This window comes from Camelus bactrianus, chromosome 11 (assembly GCF_048773025.1).
Source record: "Camelus bactrianus isolate YW-2024 breed Bactrian camel chromosome 11, ASM4877302v1, whole genome shotgun sequence".
Taxonomy (NCBI): domain Eukaryota; kingdom Metazoa; phylum Chordata; class Mammalia; order Artiodactyla; family Camelidae; genus Camelus; species Camelus bactrianus.
In genome coordinates this window covers 47532223-47546512 of record NC_133549.1, presented here as the reverse complement: position 1 = coordinate 47546512, position 14290 = coordinate 47532223, and the positions used below count along the sequence as shown (strand labels likewise).

The following is a 14290-nucleotide window of genomic DNA, read 5'->3' as shown; positions in this document are numbered from 1 at the left end:
TAATCAAGAGTTATATGAAGGCATTTTGGGTTCTGGGAAGGTCAGAAGGAAAGAATGACTTTGCAGGGAGTAGGATTTGATTAGAAATTGAAAATAATTATTAGATATGTTTTTTTCTAGATGTTATACATGTTGAAATCAGACCCCCTTTTTTATATATAATGAGGCAACATAAATGCAGGTGATGAAGTGCTTTTCTAATGTGAGAAGATTGATGATAAGGGCAAACAAAGTTTCCGTGGTTGTCTGTATTTCTCTAACATAATGCATAGAAAGAAATTGTAGCTTCCTATAAAAGGAAAATACTGTAGTAGAGAAAGTAGTGTTCTCAGACATTTAGAATTTATGGACCACATTGATGCATCTTCATGCACACTAATTTTAGATAAAGTAAGAGATTAATCCAAAAATTTTAATTATAATTTCAAAGCATTATTTTAAAATAATTTAAACATTATGGAAAGAAATTACTGCTGCATTCTTTCTCCACATTGATATCTGTCTCACCAAAGTCAGAGTTAAGGTTTCCTTTTAACTGTTTCTTTTCCTACTCTTTAGTTCTGCTAAATCAGAAATTCCACTTTTCAACTATAGGTTGTTGGGAATAGCAGTGAGTATACATGTTTTATATACTCAGATGGATGGATACAAAAATTATTGTAAGAATTCTCACTGAAAGCTACATAGAATATCGAGTGAGGCACTGAATTGACATATGTATGGCACTCAGCAGTGAAGTTAAATATTTCAGTTTGGAAGATGGCAGTGGGTAAATCTGTCCTTGGTTGTTTTTCAGTTCTAGGAAATATGCTTTTAGGTCTAATTGGTAATTGAATGCATTTTTTAAAAATATACCTAATAATAAGACACTGATTTCTTTCTACAACAAGGAAAGAAAATAGCTAGATATTGGAAAAGTCAAACTTTTTGTTTAAGCCGTGTGTATCATGATTTGGTCTTTGTATTTTATCCTTAAGAATTGTTATTTCAGCTTCAAATGTTAGGTTCAAGCTATTCACTATACTGTATGTCATGGAGAGCTGCCACTTGAGTAAGCCACAGGTAATCATAGGAATTTTTTTACTAACCTTACTAGTGTCATGAGGGAAAGAAAAAAATATATCCTTCATTTGAATAGTTTTGTTAGCATCTTTCCTCCTGACAAGATAGAAAAGCAGGTGTTGTATTTGATTCTTTTTTCCTGATATAACATGCTGAAGATATCTGCTCAGGGCCTGCAGTTTGAATTATATTTACAATTTTCTAGTTTTTAACAGATTCAAGAATAGAAGACTCATTGTCAAATGTCAACTGTTGTCTCTTAAGCCATGTGTGAGTTGACTTTACAGGTTCTGTACTCTTCCTTGTTACACACATGGCTAGTGCTCTTGGCCATATTGATCCTAATGTACCTTTTCAAGTCAAAGTTCAAAAATGATTGTTGGTTAAAGAAGAATCCCTTCTCTATAGCATATTATGTACACACCAAGAGTTGATTCATACTCTAAATACTAGCGATTTTATGTAGCCGTGAACCAAAATACTTAAGAACATACATCTGTGATAGTAATTGTTCTTCCTCACTGTATACTGTACCTAATATGTAATATCCAGTAGTGTCATCTGATGATAGAGATTTACCAATAGATTGTTTTCTTTCTGAGTGTATTTGTCATTAATTTTGATGCTGACCATAGTATACGTGTTTTTGTTCAAATAAGTTCAAGTTTCTTGGACTGTAGTTCTTTATCTTTGCTTTCAGTAACAAAATTCATAGTTTCATAAGGCTTTGATTGGTTTACTAGAGTGGTTGAATTATATGAATTCTTCAGTGGCATCTTGTCCTTGTTCTGTAATGTTTCAGTCCATTTAAAAATGTATTACAGTACAGTGGGAACAAGGAGGTCTCCCAGTACAAACTAATAACTTGTCATTCACTGGTCCCAGCCATAGTGAGATAGTAAGATCATACTGTTTTCACTCTATAAGATCATACTATTTATCATTTATGATGTTCTGAGTCAGGTGTGTTTTTATCACTTTACTCTTCAGTGAATACTTTTGAGGCATTGATTCATTTTCCTAGATTGGGGATTTAACACATTATGATAGGAACAAAATACATATTTAACCAATGTGAACAATTCACATGATACCAAAATTTGTTAACTAAAACAAATTGTCCCCTTTTAACTATCCTTGCAGGGCATGTGTGACCCTTGGTACCTAATAACAATTAAGAACCTAAAAGAATTTCCTTGAAAGTCATAATTAATCTTACCTTTCAAATATGTGAAGTGTTTGTGATAAAAACTTTCATTTTTTATCAAATTATCTGTAGTAAACCAGTTAATTGAATGCCAGGGACCATCACTGGTCCCCAGTTGATACTTAAGAAACACTGGCTAGAAGAAGGAAGAGAAGTCAGGCAAGAGGAAAGATGCAGAGAGGAAGAGATGATGGTTAACATTCAATAAGATGACCTATGTGTAACAGATTTTTTTTTAAGTTTCCATATGGATTTAGCTTCAGTCTGTCTGGCTAGCTGGCAAAGTCTGCTTCTTTTCTGGTACTTAATGGTAGCCAGAATGGAGTGGTGGCGAGTGTGTGCTCTTAATTGTCCGTAGGGAATATATTGTGCTTAGTTATGAAAAACTTAGAGGAATCATCAGACTTATACTCGTCTCATTATTTGCTACCCATCTTACGGTTTGCTTTCTTCTAGTGAGTTTGGACAGTAGTATATGTGCAGCTACAGGTACTTAAAAACTACTCAAAGTTTGGTCTGAGGACCAACAACATTAGAATTATTGAGAGCTGTTAAGAATGAAGAACCGTAGCCCCTTCCCCCCACCTCCAGTTATAATTAATCAAAATCTGCATTTTCATGAAATTGTCAGGTAAGTTATATGCACATTAAATTTAAGAAGCATTGAAACATTTAAATGTGACAAGAATATCAGCTGAAAAAAGTTTGTCTTCCATTAAAAATAAAGCATTTCCATGAAATTTAAGACCAGATAGTTATCTTGTTTAGCTAAACAGGAGGATTCAGAGCAGCTCCATCTTAGGGGCAGAATTCCTGATTCTCACGGGTAGCAGAGACTGTTTCACATTAGATTACTTTTCTTTAATGTCTTTCAAAGAAGTTTTATATTTTGCAGTTTTTAGTATACAGGTCTCTTCTTTGTTAAATGTATTTCTAAATATTTCATTCTTTTTGATGCTATTTTAATGGAATTGTTTTAATTTTATTTTCAGGTTGTTTATTGTGAGTGTATAGAATAGAGATGATTTTTTTTTTTAATTTTGATCTCATATCCTACAAGCATTCTGATCTCATTTAACAGTTCTAAGTATTTTAGTGTACTGCATAGCATTTCCTATATACAGGATCATGTCATTTGTGAATTGAGACAGTTTTACTTCATCTTTTCCAGTCCGGTTGCTTTTATTTCAGTCTCTTGCCTAGTTGCCCTGGTGTTGTACATTCTGTGGTTGTGGATAAATACACAATGATGGGTATCCACTATTACAGTATAATACATAATATTTTTATGGCACTGAAAATCCACCTGTTCATCCCACCCTCCTCCCTAACCCCTGGTAACCACTGGTCTTTTTATTGTCCCCATAGTTTTGCCTTTTTCAGAATGTCGTATAGTCAGAATCTTACAGTATGTAGCCTTTTCAGATTAGTTTCTTTCACTTAGTAATTTATATTTAAAGTTTTCCATGTCTTTCATGGCTTGATAGTTCATATTAACACTGAATAATATTCCATTTTATGGATGTACCACAGCTTATTTATCCATTTGCCTACTGAAGGACATCTTGGTTTCTTCCAGGTATTGGCAATTACAAATAAAGCTGCAGTACATATCTGTATGCAGGTTTCTGTGTGAGCATATATTTTCAACTTCTTAAGGTAAATAACAAGGAGCGTAATTGCTGGATCATATGTAAGAGTATGTTTCGTTTTATTAAAAAACTACCAAACTGTCTTTCAGAATGTCTGTATATTTTGCATTTCCACCAGCAGTAAGTTCCTGTACCCTTGTCAGTACTTCTTGTTGTCAGTGTTTTGGATTTTAGCCATTTTTATCTCATTGTTTTAATTTACAATTCCTAATAACATAGATGTTGATCATCTTTTCTTATACTTATTAGCAATCTTGTATTTTCATTGGTGAGGTGTCTGTTAAGTCTTTCGATCATTTTAAAAATCAGTTTGTTTTCTTATTGAGTAAATTTTAAATAGTCTTGGTGTATTTTGGATAACAGTAATTTGTCAGATATGTCTTTTGCAAATATTTTATCCCAGTCTTAAGCTTGTCTTCTCATTCTCTTCATCTTTCTTCTTTTTTTTTTTAATATAGTCATTTATAGCTATAAATTTCTCTCTAAACACTGCTTGGATTTCTTCTTTGACCTATTAATTATTTAGGAGTGTGTTGTTTAATTTTCACATATTTGTAAATTTCCCAAGTGCTGTTACTGATTTCTAATTTCATTCCATGTGATCAAAGAACATATTTTGATTTCTGTCATTTTAAATGACTAAGACTTGTTTTATGGCTTAAATGTTTAGAACTCTGATTAGAATTGTGTTGGATATTTTCATTTTACCTTTCATGTCTCTTCTCTTCTATATTTTTCATCTTTTGGTCTCTGCGCTCCAGCATTATAATTTCTTCTTAACTGTTACTCAGGTCTCAAATTCTTCAGCATTGTCTACTTTGCAGGGAGTTTTTTTTCTGTGTAAGTTCTAGTTGTTTCTTAAATGTGCCTAGTCATTTTTTATAGTCTCTTGCTTCTTGTTCATTTATACTTATCTAGTATTTTATTATATAGTTTTGATGATCAGATATATAATTCCATTTTCTAGTCTTTGATAGCCTAAATCTATTGTTTTTCTTCTGACTCTTGGCCATGATGCTTTATTTCTCTTGAGTGTGGGAATTGTGTTTATATTTGTAGGTTGTGGATATCCTCCAGGTGAAGGAACTCCAAAAAGGATTTGCATTTGCTTTTGGCAGATGCCAAGGGATGATACTAATCTGGGATTGCTTTAATCTCTGGGTTTGGGATTTCTCCTATAGCACAGACAGATTTCAACTTGAAATCAGCATACCAGGTAACTCTGTTTACAAATTCTTAGAGGAAACTATGCTTGACAACAAGGCGGTTTTGTTTGTTGGCTAACTTTATTGTCCTGTGGATTTTTTTTCTATCTTACCCTTTTGAGGGTTTGAGGGTCAAGCCCTCAACTTTGTATGGGCCCAAAACCTAGTGTGACTTGTAAAACTCAGTATTTTAGCTTTTCCTTGTAATTTCTTCATTGAAAAAAAAAATGTCATCATAGACCTTCCCATTTCCTGGATTTTTGTTATTACTTACAACTCAAGAATACTTGGGTAATATGTTGCTCTATTCTATGCATTTTTTATACTGGCGGTGAGAGCTCATTGATGAGGTTATATATGACTTTTTGGCAAGAATATTTTATAGATGGTTCTGTGTACTTCCTAACTACATCAACAACATGAGGTACATAACATGTAGCTGTCTTTCAAAGAGGAGACATTACAACTGACACTTCAGAAATACAAAGACTCTAAAGAAAATACCGTGAACAATTGTATACCAACAAATTGGATAACCTAGAAGTAAAGGATAAATTCCTAGAAACATACAACCTGTAAGACTGAATCATGAAGAAATCAAAAATGTAAACAGACCAATAACAAGCAAAATCATAAACCTCCCAACAAAGAAAAGCCCAGGACTAGATGGTCTCACTGGTGAAGTCAACCAAACATTTAAGGAAGAATTAATGCCAATTCTTCTCTTGCAAGAAATTAAAGAGGAGGGAACATTCCCAAATTCATTTTATGAGTCCAGCATTACCCTAATACCTAAGCTAGATAAGGACACTACAAGAAAGCTACAAACCAATATCCCTGATGAATATACATGTAAAAATTATCAACAAAATATTAGCAAACCAAATTCAACAGCACATTAAAGGATCATACACATGATTAAGTGGGATTTATTCCTGGGATGCAAGGATGGTTCAACATCTGCATGTCAATCGTATGATACACCACATTAACAGAATGAAATATGAAAATTTTATCATCTCAATGAATGAAGAAAAAACACTTGACAGAATTCAGTGTCCTTTCATGCTGGGTAATAACAGACATATATGGCAAACCCACAGCTAACATCATACATAACAGTGAAAGGTTCAAAGCTTTCCTGCTAAGATCAAGAACAGGGGTGTCCATTCTCACCACTGTTACTCAGCACAGTACTAGAAGCTCCAGCCAGAACAGTTAGGCGAGAAAAAGAAGAAAAAGTCATCCAAATCTGAAAGAAAGAAGTAAAATTGTCTTTCCTTGCAGATGATTTGGTCTTACATCTAGAAAATTGTAAAGACTACCAAAAACCTGTTAAGAAGTAATAAGTGAATTCAGTAAAGTTGAAGGATATAAATCAACATAAAAATCAGTTATATTTCTATATACTAACAACAAAATACCTGAAAAAGAAAGAAAACAATCCCATTTATAATAACAAAAATAATAAAATACTTAGGAATAAAACTAAAAGTTATAAGGCATTGATGCAAGAAATTGAAGATGGCAGATAAATGGAAAGCTATCTCTTGGACTGGAGGAAACAATACTGTGAAAATGTCCATACTACCCAAAGCCATCTATATATTCAATGCAATCCCTATCAAAAGTCCAATGACATTTTTTACAGAAGTAGGAAAAATAATCCTAAAATTGTATGGGACCACAAAAACCCCAGATAGCCAAAGCAATCCTGAGAAAGAAGAACAAAGCAGGTGGCAACAAACTTTACTACAAAGCTATAATAATCAAAACAATACTAGCGTAAAAAGACATGTAGGCCAATGGAACAGAATTGAGAGCCTGGAATTAAACCCATGCATATACGTTCAACTGATACTTGACAGAGTAGCCAAGAATACTCAAATGAGGAAAGAATTGTCTCCTCAGTAAATGGTGTTGGGAAATCTGGGTGGTCACATGCAAAGGAATGAAATTGGTCCCTGTTATGCCACTCACAAAAATTAATTCAAAATGGGTTAGAGATTTAAATGTAAGACCAGAAACTATATAAGTTCTAGAATAAAACATAGGAGAAGGTCTCCTTGACAGTGGTCTTGGCAGTGATTTTTTGGATATGACACCAAAACTGCAAGCAACAAAAGCAAAAATAAACAATCATCAAGCTGAAAAGCTTCTGCACAGCAAAAAAACAATTAGTAAAACGAAAAGGCAACCTATGAAATATGAGAAAATATTTGCAAACCATCTATCTGATAGACGATTAATATCCAAAATATATAAGGAACTCATACAACTCAATAGCCAAAAGCAAAAACCACATACAATCTGATTTTTAAATGGACAAAAATCTTAAATAGACAGTTTTCTAAAGAAAATGTACAGTGGGTCAACTGATGCATGAAAAGATGCTCAACATCACTAATCATCAGGGAAGTGCAAATCAAAACTAAAATGAAATGTTGCCTCACACCTGTTAGAACGGCAATTAACAAAAAGACAATAGACAGCAAGTGTTAGAAAGGCTGTGGAGAAAAGGGTACTCTTGTGCACTGTGTGGGAATGTAAATCAGAACAGTCACTATGGAAAACTGCATGAAGATTACTCAAAAAAACTTAACTATTATGTGATTCAGCAATCCCACTTCTAAGTAGATATCCAGAGGAATGAAATCACTGTCTCGAAGAGATATCTACACCCTCAATGTTTTTTGCAGCATTATTCACAGTAGACAAGGTATAGAAACAGCCTAAGTGTTCACTGTTAGATGGATGTATATATGCAGTGGAATAGTCAGCCTTTTCTTTTTTTAAGGGAAACCCTGCCTTTGCAACAACATGGGTGGATCTTAAGGACATTATGCTAAGTGAAATAAGTCACAGAGAAAGACAAATACTGTATGTTATCACTTATGTATGGAATCTAAAATATCCAAATTCAAATAATAGAGTGGATGGAGCTGCGAATTGCAGAGTATTGGGAGATGTCCAGGGGTACAACCTTCCATCTAAAAGATGAATCACTTCTGGGGAATCAGTGTTCAGTGTGGTGACAATTAAAAACAGTTATATATATAAAGGTTAAGAGAGTAAATCTTAAGCGTTACCACCACAAAAATGATAATTATGTAAAAGAATTGAGATGTTAACTAACCTTATTGTGGTAATTATTTCTCAATATATATGTTCATTGAATAATCGCATTATATACCTTAAACTTATATATGTTACATATCAATAATATCTCAGTAAAGCTGGAAACTGTGTAGTTATCTTTTTTATAAGACTGGTCCGTGGGTACAGATGTAATCAACCTGATGCATCCAGTATAATTCCCTATCAGCTTCTATCTACTGGTTTTAGCAGAGATTGATAATTTTTTTCATTCATTGCCTCTACATCATTTCATTAGGTGGTACAGAGGAATGACACTGTAATTCTTTCATTTTTTCCCAGCATTTATTAGCTTAGAATACTTATTAGATGAACTGACAAAGGATCCAAAGGTGAATTTCACACATACTTTTGCTGGATGTTTCTAAATTCCCCCCCATAGGTACTATACCATTTGTATGTGCACCTGCAGTGAATGAGTATGCCTGTTTACTTACAGCTTTGCCAAAAGATCAGCTAACATTGTAGTTTGTCAATACAATCTGTTAGGTTAGAAAAGGTATCTTATAGTTTTAATTTACATTTCTTTATTATAAGTGAGGTGGCTAAACCATTGTAAAGCAAGTTAGAATGCTGTAGACTGAAAAAGGATACTACAAAGTTAATGTTAAATATATTTTCTCCAAATTTGAAAAAGGTTTTCATGGCTTCAATTTAATGAGAATTTTACATTTTTAATATTTTCTAAGTTGTCAGGTACAAAGAACAGTCTACATTGTTTTCCTTTAACCACATGGCCCTCTGTTACTTACATAAATGCAATCTGTTACTTTCCTGACTGCTCTCATAAAATATATTGCTGTGTTCTTTCCTTTTATTACTTGAAAACCAGAGGCTTAAGAATTCAAGTACTTTCTTCATATAATTATGAGTTTCTAGTAATATTTACGCTTAGCTGTGAAAGAAATGTTTGTTTTTTCTTTGCTTTATATCTTAATTTCTATGAATGATCAAAAAAAAGGAATTTAAAAACCAAAATCTTAATCCATAATGACTCAATCTTTGAATACCCTCTGAAGTCAAAGTTTACAGTTAGGCATCTCATTAGGTCTTCCTTGGCCTTCATATACCCTCTTAAGAGGCAAATGACTAGGATACCTTCGAAATAAGGATTTCTTGTGTATATTGCTTGATCACTTCTAGTCTTGTTTCCCTGAGATTTAAATACGGGCTAGCTTAATAAGTATCTTCAACAGTGTGAGGCTTTCTAGGTGCACACTATATATGTAAATACAGATAGCTAAATTATAGGTCCAAAACACAATTACAGAATCTTAAATTTTTTAAAAAGTAACTACTAATTGTAGCCTGGTTTCTTTTTTCTGCCTCTCCACTCTCAGATTTTCTAGCTTCGTGAATTTTCTTCTTCCTTCTTGTTCCAGACCGTTAAGCAAAAGAGATCTATCCTCTATTTCTTAATTCACATTTTCCTGAAACAGTCTTATTTTTATACCAGAGCCTTATACCATAAATTTTTTCTCAGACATCTGTCTTGGATTTTACCTCTTATTCCAGAGTTCTGTTATGCTTAACTTAGTTGGCCGTTTTTGAAAGAACTAATATCTAACACTTACTGTTACACTATAGCACTAAGTACTGTATTAAGAGTTTCACATGTTAATTTTCACAAAAACTCAGAGGTAGATACTATTTTCATTATCATTACAGATATGGAAAATGAGGTCCAGAGATAGCATTTTGTTCAAATTCACACAGCAGAGCCTACCTAATCCTTATCCACCTTGTTGTTTTGCCTCCTAAGGAACCTAATATGAGTTTCTTATATAAAGGGAAAAAGAAAATGAAATAGTATTGTCAGGTTGACTTTCCTCAGGGTATAGTTACCTGAATTTTATGATAATGCTTTGTTAGTCTCTAAAAAGTAGTTTTTCTTATTAATAAAAGTAATTATATTCTCATCATGTAAATATTTATTCTCATCATGTAAATATAGGTATGTGTAAAAAAGAAAAAAGAATATGTAATAACAGTTCCTTGGCATATATATAGTATGCATAATTAGGATTGCCATCTGTTTTATGTATTAATTAATGATAACTGATGGTAGTGTTTCTTTCATCATCCCTTAACTTTTTCAACTTTTTATTTTGAAATTCAGAGAATTTAATACCTGAGGCACTGTTTTCTCCAAAAAGCAGACAAAACATTGTCTTTTCTCTAATAAGTTTTATTATTTCTTGATCCTTTCCTAACTCTTGTATATTAACCTACTTTAGATTGATACTACTTTCTCTTTTTTTGTACTCACTTTGGATACAAAATCTTGTAGATTTTATTTTAGTTTATTCTGACTTTAAATAATCTTAGTTTTCTTAAAATATCTTCCTCATTTTAGCAGGTCTGTCACCAGGAGCTTCCTTCCTGCCTAGTGTGTCATGGTCTTCAAAGATCTGGCCACAGTGTCCCATCAATTAACCCCCAAAAGCTGGCACAGCAGCTTTTAAAAAATATACCAACCTTTCAAATAAAGTCTTTTGCCTGTTGTTGGAAGGTCTTTTAGCATGTCCCCCTTTTCAGATCATAGACTTCTAGGTCAAGATTCACTTCTGTTGATTAGTAATTAGTATGTAATACATACATACATAATTTTAAAACTCTTTGTATCATTACTTCCTCTCTAATTTGTACTTTAAATTTTGTTAACATTAATCTGTATAGTTTGTATGATACTATCATATATTTGTTAATTTTGCTGTGAAGTTTTCCAGTTGTTTAATGTCTATTTATAGTTTGCCCCTAACTAGACTGTAGACTCCTTGGAGGCAGAGGCCAGTGTGTTACATTTATTTACATTTATTTTACTACATAGTAAAATGCTATATGTACAATGGGTGCTTAATAAGTACTTAGTGGTTGACCTTATAGCCCTCATGTATTCTATGGGCTGTTTGTTCTAACGAGGATAAGTTTAAGCTTTCCTTTGGCACAAACTGTAATAATAAACAACTACGTGATGATCTTTAGTTAATATTCATGGTAATACACTGTATGCAGAGACACGGTACTCATCTGCTTTGACTCTGGATCCTTTATTCGTCAGTGCTGTTTTGTTTTGTTTTGAGGGGTTTTTGGCCAATTATTACTAGTTCGGTTAAAGAAAAAAATTGTCCGAGAACATATCCTTTCTTCTGTTTACAATCTAATAACTTATTATTAAGCAAAGTAACCTATAGCCTGAGTTTGCAGGATGTTTGCTTTTACATAAAAAATGGTAAAAATCTCAACCTACAAGCAGAGCAATTAAAGATGACACTTACATTTGCTTGTCTGAGGCTCTTACACCTAGCCTCTGGAGTCTTCGTGTTTAAAATAGTGGTGAATGCTGAAGAGTTAAAAGCGAAAACTTTAGTATCCCATCATAGTTCCCACATACTTTTAATTGAATTGGTGGTTGTGATATTATTTCATGTCTTCAATAAAATACACATTTGTTGACTTGGGACCATATAATTAATTTTTAAAGTTTTTCTAACAACAGATTAAGTCAAATACTTGCCACAGAGTGCTGTAGCAAGGTCCTGTGCCATTATATTTTAAGGCCAAAGTGCCCTGATATACTGCCAGGTGCCATGTGCTGAGGTAGCTGTAGCTTAGAGAGTCCCTGAGAGTGAGGCCAATCATCATTAAAATAGCATTTTTTAAGCACCTATCTGTACATGGTTCTATCCTAGGCACTGTACAAAACGAGTTAAACAGACATGGCCCCTGCCCCCTGGGAGTTTTCAATCTAAGATGATGCTGACATGGACAGACATAAAGGATATTGAGACAACTGAACAAACATTGAACAAGAACATAAAGTACTAACATTATGCACAAGCAAAGGGGTAAGTGCATTTTGTGCAACAGTATGTAAAGGAAGTCTCGTGGGACATGAACAGGGTGGGGTAGAGCAATTAAGCACTATCAATTTTCATTAGGAAGTTGGGTTTTCATACAGACTTAATCAAAGTAGGGACAGGACATTCCAGAAATAGTATGCAATAAAAAGAAGACTTGGAGCAAGGAAAGAAGTTTAGAACTATATTGTTAGACCCTTGGTGGCTTCCAAAATCTGCAATTTTGGATGGTTCTGAATCTGAAAGTGTGGTTGATGTTTTGGCTTAGCAAGTTGGCATTTGAGTTGGGTCTGGGTCAAAGCTGGTTCTGTGCAAAGCAAAAGCAAACCAATAAAACCTGGAAACTTGAGTACTTCTGCAACCAGTCTGTTTTGTTTGTTAAATCTCTTTTATAAATTTGGCCACTTAACAGAAACCTTGGAGTTCATGGGAGCTGTTACCTTCTTGGGAACTTATACAAGGTTATCTTGTGAAGCATTCAATTATGTTTTATGTTGAAACTTTAGCACTCTGTCAGCGTTTAGAAATTATTTCTCAAGAATTGGTCAGAGGTGTTTTTGAGAATATTTTTCTATCACCAAGAAAGGTCTTGGGAATTCTGGTATTATTGCAAGCAGTACCAGCAGATTTTGAACACTATTACCTGCCCCTTCAGTTATTAATTTCTTGTCTTCTAAGATGTGCCTTTAATACCTTGCATGCATAGACTTGAGTTTAAATCACAACCATAGCAAATCAACTTTTATAGTGTTTGCCAGATAAAACTGATTACTTCTCTTTCAGTGGATGTGGACTTAGGAGTTTCCCTAATAGTTCTCAACTCACTGTTCGATGCCATTCAAATCTGAAATGTGAATATTTGAATTTACCCAAAATGTTAGGGTGTAGTTATCTTCTTCACAAAATCTTTATTGTGCAAAAAAAAATTACGATAGATTTCTTTTCAATTGCAGGTTTCCCTAATGCCCTTTATTTTACTGAATTTTCAAAACTTGTATTTACACAAAGCTTCCATTTCCACTCATTGTGTAAATACAGTACTATTGAAAACATAAGTGATTAAGCCCACTGAGGCATTAAAATTCAATAGTGTCTTTTTAAAATACTGAAACTTTTTTATGCCCTTATAGTTTTAACTTGTGAGGCTTATTTATTCATACTTCTTCCTCCCCATTAGAATTGAGGTCTTCAAGGGATAGACTATTTGCCTTCCTCATTTCCTGTAATCTGACAATAAGAAGAATCTAGTGACTGTTGCTATTTTCCTTTTATGACCCCCAAATCATGGGATAGTAGCACATGATAAGCTTCCTAATAGGAAAAAATAGGAGAAGTATGATTGAGGGACTGACATCCAGAGGATTTCAGTGATTGTGCTTACTCATCAAATAGCTTGCCTGGGTAATCTTTGCTTCTGAGAAAGACTTCCTCTGGGTGCAGTTTATAATTCTAATGGTATATTTACCAGTAGGCATATATCCTTCCTTTTAAATATTAAACTAATCTTGGACTAGTCTATCTGGAAGAGCCTTGAGAGGTTTAGGCAAAATAAACTTAAGACAAAAGCCTGGACAGAATTTTGTCAGAAAAACTGGAATTAGAGATTATAAAACGCAGCCAGTTCTTTATTTAATCCAGCACATCTGTTGCATATGACCCAAGGGATGAATAAAAAATTTCCAGAAGGAAGTATGAGGATTTGTTTGTTTTCACTTGTATAAAAAGAATTCATACCCATTGACTGAGGAAGAAAATTGAAAATTGAGCTTATTAGGTTGGAACCTTTTGAGATCTTTAAACAACAGACAATTCAAACATCTCTATTTTGTCCGTATTCATAATAGATAAAGTTGGTTGTGATGGATTACTTTTTAGGAACTGTTTTCATTTAAATGACCTATTACTTTTTTTTTTTTTAGGAATTACATTGATTCACTCCATCAGTAGATCTTTCTAAGCATCCTTTTGAAAAGGTGGTGGGGAGAAGGTAAATTGAAAGTATGCAAAATATCTTCTCTCCTAATAAATTCTGATTCTGACTGGGTAGAAAAATAGTCTTATAACTTGGGTTTCATATAGAATAATGAAAAAGGAAGACCTGGAAATTTTAATATCATGGTTTTAAATTAGTACCTCAGAAGAGAATTC

At 33.4% G+C, this 14290-nt stretch overlaps 1 protein-coding gene across 2 annotated transcripts in view; it reads left to right on the top strand.

The window, feature by feature from the left end:
• MARCHF5 (membrane associated ring-CH-type finger 5) overlaps nt 1-14290 on the top strand; it is a 42515-nt gene that overhangs the window by 15616 nt on the left and 12609 nt on the right. The window lies entirely within an intron of this gene.